We start from the raw sequence: 15,770 nt of genomic DNA on the forward strand, positions 1-15,770 counted from the left end.
AAATTTTCGAACAGGAAGAGGAGATGGCAGCCGAAAATAATAATAATGTAAGGAAGATGCTTGGTGACTTTACTGCACCAAATTCCAATTTACATGGAAGAAGCATCTCCATTCCTGCCATTGGAGCAAACAACTTTGAGCTGAAACCTCAATTAGTTTCTCTGATGCAGCAGAACTGCAAGTTTCATGGACTTCCATTTGAAGATCCTTTTCAGTTCTTAACTGAATTCTTGCAGATCTGTGATACTGTTAAGACTAATGGAGTAAATCCTGAAGTCTACAGGCTCATGCTTTTCCCATTTGCTATAAGAGACAGAGCTAGAATATGGTTAGACTCTCAACCTAAAGACAGCCTGAACTCTTGGGATAAGCTGGTCATGGCTTTCTTAGCCAAGTTCTTTCCTCCTCAAAAGCTGAGCAAGCTAAGAGTGGATGTTCAAACCTTCAAACAAAAAGATGGTGAATCCCTCTATGAAGCTTGGGAAAGATACAAACAGTTGACCAAAAAGTGTCCTTCTGACATGCTTTCAGAATGGACCATCCTGGATATATTCTATGATGGTTTATCTGAGCTATCAATGATGTCATTGGATACTTCTGCAGGTGGATTCATTCACCTAAAGAAAACGCCTGCAGAAGCTCAAGAACTCATTGACATGGTTGCTAATAACCAGTTCATGTACACTTCTGAGAGGAATCCTGTGAGTAATGGGACGCCTATGAAGAAGGGAGTTCTTGAAATTGATACTCTGAATGCCATATTGGCTCAGAATAAAATATTGACTCAGCAAGTCAATATGATTTCTCAGAGTCTGAATGGAATGCAAGCTGCATCCAATAGTACTCAAGAGGCATCTTCTGAAGAAGAAGCTTATGATCCTGAAAACCCTGCAATAGCAGAGGTGAATTACTTAGGTGAACCTTATGGTAACACCTATAATCCATCATGGAGAAATCATCCAAATCTCTCATGGAAGGATCAAAAGCCTCAACAAGGCTTTAATAATGGTGGAAGAAATAGGTTTAGCAATAGCAAGCCTTTTCCATCATCTACTCAGCAACAGACAGAGAATTCTGAGCAGAATCCATCTAGCTTAGCAAACTTAGTCTCTGATCTATCCAAGGCCACTGTAAGTTTCATGAATGAAACAAGGTCTTCCATTAGAAATTTGGAAGCACAAGTGGGCCAGCTGAGTAAAAGGATCACTGAAATCCCTCCTAGTACTCTCCCAAGCAGTACAGAAGAGAATGCAAAAGGAGAGTGCAAGGCCATTGACATAAGCACCATGGCCGAACCTGTAAGGGAAGGAGAGGACGTGAATCCCAAGGGGGAAGACCTCCTGGGACGTCCAGTGATCAATAAGGAGTTTTCCTCTGAGGAACCAAAGGAATCTGAGGCTCATCTAGAGACCATAGAGATCCCATTAAACCTCCTTATGCCATTCATGAGCTCTGATGAGTATTCCTCTTCTGAAGAGAATGAGGATGTACTGAAGAGCAAATGCTATCTTGATCTGAAGCATGCCAATATTTGCATTGATACTGGGAAGTTGAACCTCCTTGTTCATCAATGAACTAAGTGATCTAGATCAATTGACATTGCCTCAGAAGAGACAGGATCCTGGAAAGTTCATAATACCTTGTACTATAGGCACCATGATCTTTAAGGCTCTGTGTGACCTTGGTTCAGGTATAAACCTCATGCGCCTCTCTGTAATAGAGAAACTGGGAATCTATGGGGTGCAAGCTGCTAAAATCTCATTAGAGATGGCAGACAATTCAAGAAAACAGGCTTATAGACAAGTAGAGGACGTGTTAGTAAAGGTTGAAGGCCTTTACATCCCTGCTGATTTCATAGTCTTGGATACTGGAAAGGAAGAGGATGAATCCATCATCCTAGGAAGACCTTTCCTGGCCACAGCAAGAGCTGTGATTGATGTGGACAGAGGAGAATTGATCCTTCAATTAAATGAGGACAACCTTGTGTTTACAAATCAAGGATCTCTCTCTGCATCCATGGAGAGGAAGCCTAAAAAGCTTCTCTCAAAGCAGAGTCAAACAAAGCCCCCACAGTCAAACTCTAAGTTTGGTGTTGGGAGGCCACAACCAAACTCTAAGTTTGGTGTTGAACTCCCATATCCAAACTCTAAGTTTGGTGTTGGGGAGTCTCAACAATGCTCTGAACATCTGTGAGGCTCCATGAGAGCCCACTGTCAAGCTATTGACATTAAAGAAGCGCTTGTTGGGAGGCAACCCAATTTTTATTTATCTAACAATATTTTTCTTAGTTATATGTCTTTATAGGTTGATGATCATGTGGAGTCACAAAATAAATATAAAAATTGAAAACGGAATCAAAAACAACAGAAGAAAAATCACATCCTGGAGGAAGCACCTGCCTGGCGTTCAACGCCAGAACAGAGCATGGTTCTGGCGCTGAACACCCAGAACAAGCATGGTTCTGGCGTTCAACGCCAGAAATGGCCAACAAATGGGCGTTGAACGCCCAAAATGGGCACCAACCTGGCGCTGAACGCCCAGAGTTGTATGCAAGGGCATTTTACATGCCTAATTTGGTGCAAGGTTGTAATTCCTTAAACACCTCAGGATCTGTGGACCCCACAGGATCATCTCAGGATCTGTGGACCCCACAGGATCCCCACCTACCTCCATTCACTTCTTCTCACCCCTCTTTCACACAATCCCATAAACACTCTTCCCTATTAAACCTTCACCACTCACATCCACCCACTCTTCCCAATAAACCTACCTCATAAACTCCACCTACCTTCAAAAATTCAAAACCAATTTCCCACCCAAACCCACCCATATGGCCAAACTTTAACCCCCCCTCCCTTCCCTATATAAAGCCCTCCATTCTTCATCAAATTTACACAACACACCCCTCTACACCCTTCTTGGCCGAAACACTTCCCACTCTCCCTCTCCTCCATTTCTTCTTCTTCTTCATCTATTCTTTCTTTTATTGCTCGAGGGCGAGCAAAATTCTAAGTTTGGTGTGGTAAAAGCATAAGCTTTTTGTTTTTCCATTACCATTGATGGCACCTAAACCTCTAAAAGAGGGGAAGGGAAGACAAAGGCTTCCACCTCCGAGTCATGGGTCTATAGCTCAGTGGTAGAACATGTGGCTGCAAATCAAGAGATCCCTGAGATACCTCAGGGGATGCACTTCCCTCCACATAAATATTAGGAGCAAATCAACACCTCCCTAGGAGAATTAAGTTCCAATATGGGACAACTAAGGGTGGAACATCAAGAGCACTCCATCATGCTCCATGAAATAAGAGAAGATCAAAAAGCAATGAGGGAGGAGCAACAAAGACAAGGAAGAGACAAAGAAGAGCTCAAGGACATCATTGGTTCCTCAAGAAGGAAACGCCACCATCACTAAGGTGGATTCATTCCTTGATCTTACTTCTTCTGTTTTTCGTTTTCTATGTTAAGTGCTTATCTATGTTTGTGTCTTCATTACATGATCATTAGTAGTTAGTAACTCTGTCTTAAAGTTATGAATGTCCTATGAATCCATCACCTCTCTTAAATGAAAAATGTTTTAATTCAAAAAGAACAAGAAGTACATGAGTTTCGAATTTATCCTTGAACTTAGTTTAATTATATTGATGTGGTGACAATGCTTCTTATTTTCTGAATGTATGCTTGAACAGTGCATATGTCTTTTGAAGTTGTTGTTCATGAATGTTAAATATGTTGGCTCTTGAAAGAATGATGACTAGAAAACATGTTATTTGATAATCTGAAAAATCATAAAAATGATTCTTGAAGCAAGAAAAAGCAGCAAAGAACAAAGCTTGCAAAAGAAAAAAAATATAAAAAAATAGGCGAAAAAAAAAAAATAGAAAGAAAAAAAGAAAAAGCAAGCAGAAAAAGCCAATAACCCTTAAAACCAAAAGGCAAGGGAAATAAAAAGGATCCCAAGGCTTTGAGCATCAGTGGATAGGAGGGCCTAAAAGAATAAAATCCTGGTCTAAGCGGCTAAACCAAGCTGTCCCTAACCATGTGCTTGTGGCGTGTAGGTGTCAAGTGAAAACTTGAGACTGAGCAGTTAAAGTCAAGATCCAAAGCAAAAAAAAAAGGAGTGTGCTTAAGAACCCTGGACACCTCTAATTGGGGACTTTAGCAAAGCTGAGTCACAATCTGAAAAGGTTCACCCAATTATGTGTCTGTGGTATTTATGTATCCGGTGGTAATACTGGAAAACAAAGTGCTTAGGGCCACGGCCAAGACTCATAAAAGAAGCTGTGTTCAAGAATCATCATACTGAACTAGGAGAATCAATAACACTATCTGAACTCTGAGTTCCTATAGATGCCAATCATTCTAAACTTCAATGGATAAAGTGAGATGCCAAAACTATTCAAGAGGCAAAAAGCTATAAGTCCCGCTCATATGATTGAAGCTCTGTTTCATTGATAGTTTGGAATTTATAGTATATTCTCTTCTTTTTATCCTATTTGATTTTTAGTTGCTTGGGGACAAGCAACAATTTAAGTTTGGTGTTGTGATGAGCGGATAATTTATACGCTTTTTGGCATTGTTTTTAGTATGTTTTTAGTAGGATCTAGTTACTTTTAGGGATGTTTTCATTAGTTTTTATGTTAAATTCACATTTCTGGACTTTACTATAAGTTTGTGTGTTTTTCTGTGATTTCAAGTATTTTCTGGCTGAAATTGAGGGACTTGAGCAAAAATCAGATTCAGAGGTTGAAGAAGGACTGCTGATGCTGTTGGATTCTGACCTCCCTGCACTCAAAATGGATTTTCTGGAGCTACAAAACTCGAAATGGCGCGCTTCCAATTGCGTTGGAAAGTAGACATCCAGGGCTTTCCAGAAATATATAATAGTCCATACTTTGGCCAAGAATAGACGACGCAAACTGGCGTTAAACACCAGCTCTCTGCCCAATTCTGGCGTCCAGCGCCAGAAAAGGATCCAAAACCAGAGTTGAACGCCCAAACTGGCACCAAAACTGGCGTTCAACTCCAAGAAGGACCTCTACACGTGAAACACTCAAAGCTCAGCCCAAGCACACACCAAGTGGGCCCCGGAAGTGGATTTATGCATCAATTACTTACTTCTGTAAACCCTAGTAGCTAGTTTATTATAAATAGGACGTTTCACTATTGTATTCGACATCTTTGGATTATCTTTTGATCCTTTGATCATCTTTGGATCTTTGGACGCCTGGTTCTCAGATCAGAGGGGCTGGCCATTCGGCCATGCCTGGACTTTCACTTATGTAATTTTAACGGTAGAGTTTCTACACTCCATAGATTAAGGTGTGGAGCTCTGCTGTTCCTCAAAGATTAATGCAAAGTACTACTGTTTTCTATTCAATTCATCTTATTTCGCTTCTAAGATATTCATTCGCACTTCAACCTGAATGTGATGAACGTGACAATCATCAGCATTCCCTATGAACGCGTGCCTGACAACCACTCCCGTTCTACATTAGATTGAATGAGTATCTCTTAGATCTCTTAATCGGAATCTTCGTGGTGTAAGCTAGAATGATGGCGGCATTCAAGAGAATTCGGAAGGTCTAAACCTTGTCTGTGGTATTCCGAGTAGGATTTAATGATTGAATGACCGTGATGAGCTTCAAACTCGCGATTGCCGGGCGTAGTGACAGACGCAAAAGGATAGTAAATCCTATTCCAGCATGATCGAGAACCGACAGATGAATAGCCGTGCCGTGACAGGGTGCGTTGACCATTTTCACTGAGAGGATAAGATGAAACCATTGACAAGGGTGATGCCTCCAGACGATTAGCCGTGCCGTGACAGGGCATTTGGATCATTTTCCCGAGAGAAGACCGAAAGTAGCCATTGATAATGGTGATGTATCACATAAAGCCAGCCATGAAAAGGAGTAAGACTGATTGGATGAAGATAGCAGGAAAGCAGAGGTTCAAAGGAATGAAAGCATCTCTATTCGCTTATCTGAAATTCTCACCAATGAATTACATAAGTATTTCTATCCTTTATTATTTATCTTTTAATTATCTAATCCAATCACATTTAACCTGACCTGACTGAGATTTGCAAGGTGACCATAGCTTGCTTCATACCAACAATCTCCGTGGGATTCGACCCTTACTCACGTAAGGTATTACTTGGACGACCCAGTGCACTTGCTGGTTAGTTGTGCGAAGTTGTGAACCATGGTATTGGCATCATGTTTTTGGCGCCATTACCAGGGAAAGAAAGAGCGATGAATTTTACATAATCAAAGTGTAATCACAATTTCTGCGCACCAGTGGCTAACAAGGGTGACATAAAAGGGTAGGCTTATTTGGGATAAGTGAGTGAAAATAAGTAATGGCCTCAATCATATGCAAGCATGTAAATACACTAAATAATAGACATATAGAGTGGAACAAAGTAAAGATTGTAATTATAGAGAAGAAAACACACAAGAATAAAATATTTATGGTTAACTAATGTAACCATGTAATTAATCTCAAAATCTCACAGGTTGTGTGTTCTTTGGCTCAAAAACCATGTTCCAAATACAACTTCAAACAAATTTAACACATAGAAAATTTTAATTTTTTTTATTTAAATTAGTGAAAATTTTTATTTTTCAAAAATAGGGTCCTAGAAAGAAACTTATTATTTTTCAACCAAGTAGTATTTAAATGCAAATAATCAACTACACATGCAATCTATTATGCAATGCAACAATGAACTAATGAAGAAAATAAGACATTAGTGTTGAAAAGAGAATAACTAACCCATGGAGATCGGTATCGACCTCCCCACACTTAAAGGTTGCACCGTCCTCGGTGCATGCTAAAATGTACAAGTGGACGGGCTGCTCCAACTGATGCCTTTCTCTATAGATTGTACAGATTGACTTGCCTGTCTCCCCATATAGAAGTTCTTCCTTTTCCCTTCCTCGATGGCCATCTTGAAAGAAGAGGAAAAGGGAGAAAAGTAACCCAGAAATAAAGATAAGAAAAATAAATAAAATAAGGGTTGGTAATGCCAAATAATAAAGGTCTCAATTACATGGTAGCTACAACATGCAGTGAGAAAACAGTAGAAGCATAGGGCATATCAATAGTGCAAGAATTGCAACAATGGGGAAGAGGGTGTGGGTAATGCAAAATAGTGTAAGTGCATATCAATGCAAAAGGAATATCAGTATTATAAAAATTAGCATTGACTTATGAATAATAATACCCAATTAGAATAAAACAAGTCATGAAGCACCAGAATAAAAAAAAAGATGTAACAGTTGAATGAGAAAATTTTAACACCAATGAAAAAATAATAATTTTGGAAAAGAAAATAAAAATATAACCAAAATTAAAATGCAATGGATGAAAGTATGCAAATAAATTAAATAAAATAGAATGAAAGTGAAGAGGGATGAGAAGTTAAAAAGATGAAGTAAGAGAGAAAGAAGAAAGAAGAAAAGATAGCAAAAAAATTAGGATTAGAAAAGAAAAGATAAGATAATTGGCGCTGATCAGGATAAGTTGTGCGACGCGGAAGACGCGGACGCGTGGGTGACGCGGTCGCGTGATGTGCGATAAGTTCAGGTGACACGGACGCGTGGGGCACGGGGACGGGTGGGGCACGCGGACGCGTGGCCTGATTTGTGCGATTGGCGCGAGTGCAGCCTCGTGTTCGTGCAACTCTCTGTTCGAAACTCTTTTTGCCAAATTTTTGGGTGACGCGCTCGCGTGGATCGCCATTTTTGAAAAGTGACGAGAACGCGTCAGGCACGCGTTCGCGTGAGAGGGCTTGGGCTTCTAGCACGAGTCCAGCCCCATTCCAGCCCAACATACTGCCATACACCCCTTTACGTCGATTTTACAGAGCCACGCGTTCGCGTGGGTGACGCAGACGCATGGGGAAGCTATTTTTCAAATGACGCGGCCGCATCAGCGATGCGGTCTCGTGGGCATATTTGTGCCTAAGGCACGCCGCCAGCCACGCTCTCACGTGACTAAATAATTTTTCTCAATTAACTATCATCCTAATCACAACATATATTACAAAGGAGGACTACAAGCAGAGGTTGGAGGCCGCGACCTAGCAATATCAGCCTAGTGGGGACGACCTCAGCTCTGATGCCTCAGTCGTCGATCCTGATAGAGTTTGGCGCTACTAGAATCGCGTCTAAGGGTTGGGATTGTTCTTCGCCAGTGGCCTCCACACCTCCACATTGGCGGCTTTATCTGCCTCTGCCAGCAGCCTTTTCGATCCCGAGGAAGTCGTTGATTTGAGGGAGCATGTGCAGAAGCTCACATAGGAGCTTCACCAACAAGCTCAATAGTTTGACGCGAGGTACAACAAGCTTCTTGCACACGTGGGAGGCACGATTCTTTTGGGATGTAGCTGAGGGAGGACATGGAGTGGCTAGAGAGTTTGCGAGACCAAATGGCGGTGTACAGCAAGCAGAAGTGCACTAGTGGTAGCGACGCTGCTAGTGGGCACCGACATCACCACCTAGTCTGCCGTCTCAGAAGGGGAAGATGACAATGACGATGACGACGATTACCGGAATCCGTAAAATTTTGGGATTTTATTTATTTTAGGTCTATGTCATTCTAGTTTACTTCTTTGACTTTTTATTATATTTAGGTCCTTGATATTTAATAAAATCATTACTTGATTTTTGGTATTTAGAATTTGTGAACCAATTTTGTAAAAAAAAAATTTAAATTTGACTACTAATTGTGAAAACAAATTGCATACAATCGAATTTACTGGTGAAAAAATTTGACGGTAAATAAGCGCCACAAAACATAATATGGCGCCAAAAATTATGGTAAAAATATCCGCTGGTAACGAACCACTTATTTCATCAGATTTATTGCAAACTCTGACGCAAAATTCGCCGGCAATTACAGTCACAAATAATCCCCCAATAATCTTTTTTCTGCACTATTTATACTGTCAGATGCATTTTGTCAGTAAATCCAACGGTATTCATTATTTTTTTTGTAGTGTTTGTTATAGAAAAATATTACATGTTCACACATATGAAGTCAAAAACTAAAGTTGGAGATGATTTAGTGTTCAAATTCTGACTTTGTTGGATGTCAAGGGAATTTTGTTCCGTTGCAAGTATATTCATATGCTCATTGAAAGAGTTCTTTAGAAAAGTGTTGAGAAGATATTTATTACTCTTTTTAACAAGGTTGCGAGAACCAAATCAGTCAATAAATCGGTAAGATAACTGGTTCACTGGTTCAATCGTTTGACTGGGGTTCAACTACTTTAATTAAATATTAGTTAAAAATTTAATATATAATTTTAAATGTTTAAATTCAAAACTTTTTAACCTAATAAAATTCAACATTTCAGAATTTCACATAATGTTCTATCACTAAATAAAATATTAACAACCAAATTTTTATCTAAACACAGGCACCAATCATCACTAATCAATAATCATTAGAAAATCAGCAACAAGCCAATAATATATCAACAAGCAACATCATCATCATCATTTCAGAAAATCAACAATTCAGAATAAGCAAATATCAACAAAATCATTATTATTAACTCAACAATTTGGAATTAAACCCATCAACCCATAGTTAAACCCAACTCCAATTAGAAATTAAACAATAGCACTAATCATCACTAATCAGTAATCATTAGAAAATCATCAACAAGCGAACAACATATCAGCAACAACATCATTATTATTTCAGAAAATCATTCTAGAATCATAAATCATCCATATACCGAATTATTCCAATTTTATAAAAATTAATAAGGCAAAATAAGAGCAGCAGTAACCAGAATCTATTATGTCCAGTAATAAAATTAATCAACAGAGTTAATCAAATTTTCACACAAGAACCAAAATCTATTTTGTCTAGCGACTAGAATTTAGAATAAAAATTATAGCAACTCAAAATCATTATAATTAACAATATAAAAAAATTGAAGAAATGGAGTAACCACAACGGCAGAGAGAGACGGTGAAGAGTCCACGGTGACAGAAAAGAGACGTTCACAGAGAGGGGGAGAGAGAGCTCGAAGACAGAGACAGGCTTGTCGATGAGCTCAGAGACAGTGATGCTAATAGTAGCTCCGAGCAGATCTGGTAAGGGAGGAACCAAGCTGACGGTGAGGGAGGAATGAAGAGACAGAGACGAGGATCGAGCTTCCACATGACGGCGACAGAGCTTCCTACGACGGAGACACAGTTTCCTAGGATGGTGATGGAGGTTCCACACGCAACGTCTGTTCCCAGCGGAGAAGAGTTCGGCAATGACAATGAAAGGGGACGGTGGCTGCAGGGCTAGGGTTCTTTACTTCTTTAGTTCTTTCAATTTCCAATTTTTAGAGAGAAAGAGAGGAGTGGAACTGGGGTGGGACTGCGTTGGGAGTAACTAGATTAGGGTTTTTTTTAAAGGTGAAACGGTGCCATTTTGAGGGGGTATACCAAACCAAAAACCCTTAAATAAACTGATCGGTTCTGGAGATTCACTGGTTAACTGCCAGTTTGGCCGATTCTTTGACCAGTTTTTTACCAAACGGTTTATGATGTCAACCGAACTGGCTAGATGACCGATTTTCGGTTAACCTTGTTAAACTGTTCGATACAGAACTCAAAATGGCACGCTTCCAATTGCATTGGAAAGTAGACATCCAGGGCTTTCCAACAATATATAATAGTCCATACTTTGGCCAAGAATAGACGACGCAAACTGGCGTTTCAACGCCAGCTCTCTGCCCAATTCTGGCGTCCAGCGCCAGAAAAGGATCCAAAACCAGAGTTGAACGCCCAAACTGGCACCAAAACTGGCGTTCAACTCCAAGGAGGACCTCTACACGTGCAACACTCAAAGCTCAGTCCAAGCACACACCAAGTGGGCCCCGGAAGTGGATTTATGCATCAATTACTTACTTCTGTAAACCCTAGTAGCTAGTTTATTATAAATAGGACATTTCACTATTGTATTCGACATCTTTGGATTATCTTTTGATCCTTTGATCATCTTTGGATCTTTGGACGCCTGGTTCTCAGATCAGAGGGGCTGGCCATTCGGCCATGCCTGGACTTTCACTTATGTAATTTTAACGGTAGAGTTTCTACACTCCATAGATTAAGGTGTGGAGCTCTGCTGTTCCTCAAAGATTAATGCAAAGTACTACTGTTTTCTATTCAATTCATCTTATTTCGCTTCTAAGATATTCATTCGCACTTCAACCTGAATGTGATGAACGTGACAATCATCAGCATTCCCTATGAACGCGTGCCTGACAACCACTCCCGTTCTACATTAGATTGAATGAGTATCTCTTAGATCTCTTAATCGGAATCTTCGTGGTGTAAGCTAGAATGATGGCGGCATTCAAGAGAATCCGGAAGGTCTAAACCTTGTCTGTGGTATTCCGAGTAGGATTCAATGATTGAATGACCGTGACGAGCTTCAAACTCGCGATTGCCGGGCGTAGTGACAGACGCAAAAGGATAGTAAATCCTATTCCAGCATGATCGAGAACCGACAGATGAATAGCCGTGCCATGACAGGGTGCGTTGACCATTTTCACTGAGAGGATAAGATGAAACCATTGACAAGGGTGATGCCTCCAGACGATTAGCCGTGCCGTGACAGGGCATTTGGATCATTTTCCCGAGAGAAGACCGAAAGTAGCCATTGACAATGGTGATGTATCACATAAAGCCAGCCATGGAAAGGAGTAAGACTGATTGGATGAAGATAGCTGGAAAGCAGAGGTTCAGAGGAACGAAAGCATCTCTATTTGCTTATCTGAAATTCTCACCAATGAATTACATAAGTATTTCTATCCTTTATTATTTATCTTTTAGTTATCTAATCCAATCACATTTAACCCTACCTGGCTGAGATTTGCAAGGTGACCATAGCTTGCTTCATACCAACAATCTCCGTGGGATTCGACCCTTACTCACGTAAGGTATTACTTGGACGACCCAGTGCACTTGCTGGTTAGTTGTGCGAAGTTGTGAACCATGGTATTGGCATCATGTTTTTGGCGCCATTACCAGGGAAAGAAAGAGCAATGAATTTTACATAATCAAAGTGTAATCACAATTTCTGCGCACCAAGTTTTTGGCGCCGTTGCCGGGGATTGTTCGAGTTTGGACAACTGACGGTTCATCTTGTTGCTTAGATTAGGTAATTTTCTTTTTGTTTTCTTTTCAAAAAATTTTTCAAAAATCTTTTAAAATTTTCCCCCTTGTTTTCAAAAAAAAAAAATTTTAAATAAAAATATTTTCAAAAATTTTATAATTTTATTCAAAATTTTTAAGAATGAATTCTAGTGTTTCATGAAGCATGTGAAGCCTGGCTAGCTGCAAAGCCATGTCTAAATTCTTTTGGACTGAGGCTTCCAAACCATCAGCATAGAGGCAAGTTACATATTTGATAAGTAATGGACAGTATATTCTGATATCTTGCTGAAGCTTGGCTGGCCATTGGCCATGTCTAGTGTTTTGGACCGGAGCTTTCATTGAAAGCTTGGCTGGCTAGTGAGCCATGTCTAATTCCTGGACTGAAGCTTTAGACTAACATGGCAAGATTCCTGGAATTCATATTAAAAATTTTGGAATCCTTAATTTTTTTCTTTTACAAATAATTTTCGAAAAAAAAAATTTTGAAAATCATAAAAATCAAAAATATTTTTTGTGTTTCTTGTTTGAGTTTTGAGTCATGTTATAAGTTTGGTGTCAATTGCATGTGCATCTTGCATTTTTTTTCTTCGAAAATTTTCATGCATTCATAGTGTTCTTCATGATCTTCAAGTTGTTCTTGGTAAGTCTTCTTGTTTGATCTTTGCATTTGCATGTTTTGTGTCTTTTCTTGTTTTTCATATGCATTCTTGAATTCTTAGTGTCTAAGCATTAAAGAATTCTAAGTTTGGTGTCTTGTATGTTTTCCTTGCATCAAAAACTTTTCAAAAATATGTTCTTGGTGTTCATCTTAACATTCATAGTGTTCTTGGTGTTCATCTTGACATTCATAGCATTCTTGCAAAAAGGGTGATCATGAGCTAATTTCAAATTCAATATTTTGTAGTTTTAATTTTAGAAATTTCTTTATTAAAGATAATTAAAGCAAGTTTTGATTAATTGAATTTGAAATAAATTAAGATTATTATCCAATTTTACAATTATTGAATTATTTTCTATATTTAAATTATAAAGTTGGTAGTTATGAAATAATAAGAATTTTATATGATTTGGACTAAATAATTAATATTTTAAAATATTAATACTGCTGTTTTAGAAAATAAAGAAATTAATTATATTATTTTTAATTTCTGGATTTGAATATTTTCTTGAAAATAATTTGTAAAATTGATGAACAAATAGTATTTTTATACATTATTATTGTTGGATTAAAAAAAATTGGTTTTCAAAGACCATATCACCCTAATTTTATTAAAATTACTAAATTACCCCTAACCCTAATTTTGTCATACTCTTCCCCTCCATTCTCCCTTCAAGCTGCGCAGCCCTAACCCCCCCTCTTCACTTTCTTCTCTGCGCAGCAAACACACACCCAGTTTCCCTTCAAATGTAAGAAAGAAAAAGAAGCTGAAAGGGGGAGAGTGACAGGGAGCTGCTGACGAGGAGATAGGAGATTCGTGAGAGCCGAGGAAGGAGAAAGAAGAGAAGGCCGCACTGCCGCCGCCGTCCTTACGCCACCACCGTTCGGTCCGTCCACGAGCTGCTACCAAAACTGTGCGAGGAGGAGCGTCGCCGTCATGTGGAGTCCGTGTCGTCGCTGTTCAGCCCACTGCCAGAGCAGAGATGCGCGATGGAGGAAGACGCCGTCAAAAGCTTCTCGCTGCTGCCACTGTCTGTGCCGTCTTCGTCGTCGCCGATACCCTTCGCCGCCGCTGTCATTGACGAGCCCAGCTGCCGCCATCACATCTCCATTGCCATTGAGGGTGGTCAGCTGCCGATCTGGTCTGAGAGAGAGAGAAAGCACGGGAGCAGAGGAGAGAGAGGGGAGACCTGCGCCATTTCTGCCGCTTGAAACCCTACTGCCGTCGCCAGAAAATTCTGTCGGTAAGGGTTTTAAGTTGGTTCTCCTTTCCATTGAGTTTCCGGGAACCTCATTGTCGCTGCAAGTTGTTCAGGTCACCGCTGCCGCTTGAGGTGGTTGTCGGGCTGCCGCCGAATCGGTTCGGAGACCGCCGCTGTTTCAGTTCAGCCGTTCTTTCTTCGTTTCGGTAAGTGTTTTCGATTTGAAATCCCTTGAGTTACTATTCTATTATCTCACACTGTGGTTTGTGGTGCAAATTGCTCTAAGATTGAGTCTCAGTTATTATATGTTGCGATTAGAGTCGTTGTGGTTGCTGAGAAAGCGGTTTAGAGCTGAGGTTGCGGCTGCCGCCGTTGCGGGCCGAGGGAGAATGAGTTTGTGGCGCATTTTTAAGTTTTCGAGTTTCGATAATCGAGGTAGGGGCCTTTTCAAAAAATCACATTTTATGAATTGGAATTATTATATATGGATATTGATGTGAGAAAATGTATCTTTGAGTGATTGTATAAGTCTTATGTAATTGTTGGTTGTCTTTGATGAATATGAATCCTTGTTTGGCTGGGTTATTGTTCGATTTTGTGAAACGGACAGTTCTTGAAATGCTTCTTTAAAGTTAATTTGTAAAAGTTTTGAAATCGAGTTTATCCTGTTGAAATTGATTTGAGTTTGAATTTGTGTTCTTGAAATCTGAAAATTATGCACCTTGGAAACAGCTTGATTTTGAATTGATTTGGTTTTGAACCCCTTGAAGAGGGTTGGGGAATGGTTTGGTTGGGACCCAGAAAGGGTGGCAAAGTCCAAGTTTTAGGGGAGGTGCTGCCGAAATTCCTAGAAAATCCGAGTTTTTATTTGGAAAAGTTATTTGGGAAATTATGAATTTAAGTCCTTTACCATTTTACTTGGGGAATTGTGAATTCAAGACTTTTATTATCTTCACTTGAATCATTTATGAAAGTGATAAAATTATGCTTTGAAAAGAAGGTTATGCCTTAACTTTGTTTCCTAAGAAAAGCATTATATTTTTGGGTGCAAGTCATTTGGAAGAGAATTATGTTTTAAAGCTGTTTAAAGGGTGGAAGGAGTTTATGTTTTCTTGGATTTGACTTAAACACGGTTTATTTTGTTTTAATTTGACTTAAAGGTTTCAGTTATAGAAATTTTAATGACTTTGAAAGAACTTGGATTTCGATTTACAAATTTTAATTTTTGACGTTTTAGGGAAGGTTTAGATTATTCTTTGAATTCTGGTTTAGCAAAACTAAAATTATCTCCGAGCCGCCGGGAACATTTCAGATTTTAACATGGTGTTGGACTTGGTTTTGGTTTAAGTAAAAGAGATGGTTTTGGAAATGCGCTCAGAGTAGTTGATTACACGATTTGGTTTGGCTTAGATTCTATTTTTATTACTCAAATCGAGAAGCTAGAGTTATAAAGACTTCAAACAAATTTGAGGAAGTGAGTTGTGTTATTCTCCCCTAAAGTCTTGAGACTCTACTAAGGATCTTTTGTTACCAAATCTTGTTTTAGAATGAATGATTTTGAATCTCGCGGAAATGGTTTTTGATTTGGTGTGGTTTCTGAAATGTTTGGAAAGATGTTGTGGAGAGTGGCCTTATTTTAAAAGGAAAAATTTATGTTTGAGGAGAAGTGGTTAGCCACCACGTGCTTAGTAACCATGTTTTAAAAAGGAAAATTTACGTTTGAGGAATAGTGGCTTA

General features: G+C 39.3%; 1 non-coding gene across 1 annotated transcript; it reads right to left on the reverse strand.

The window, feature by feature from the left end:
* Positions 1-419: 419 nt before the first annotated feature.
* On the reverse strand, positions 420-527 carry LOC112773818 (small nucleolar RNA R71). Its single transcript, XR_003188346.1, has one exon. It is a non-coding gene; the product is annotated as a small nucleolar RNA R71 (small nucleolar RNA).
* Between the last annotated feature and the right edge of the window lie 15,243 nt (positions 528-15,770).

The sequence above is a fragment of the Arachis hypogaea genome, chromosome 18 (assembly GCF_003086295.3).
Source record: "Arachis hypogaea cultivar Tifrunner chromosome 18, arahy.Tifrunner.gnm2.J5K5, whole genome shotgun sequence".
Lineage (NCBI taxonomy): Eukaryota > Viridiplantae > Streptophyta > Magnoliopsida > Fabales > Fabaceae > Arachis > Arachis hypogaea.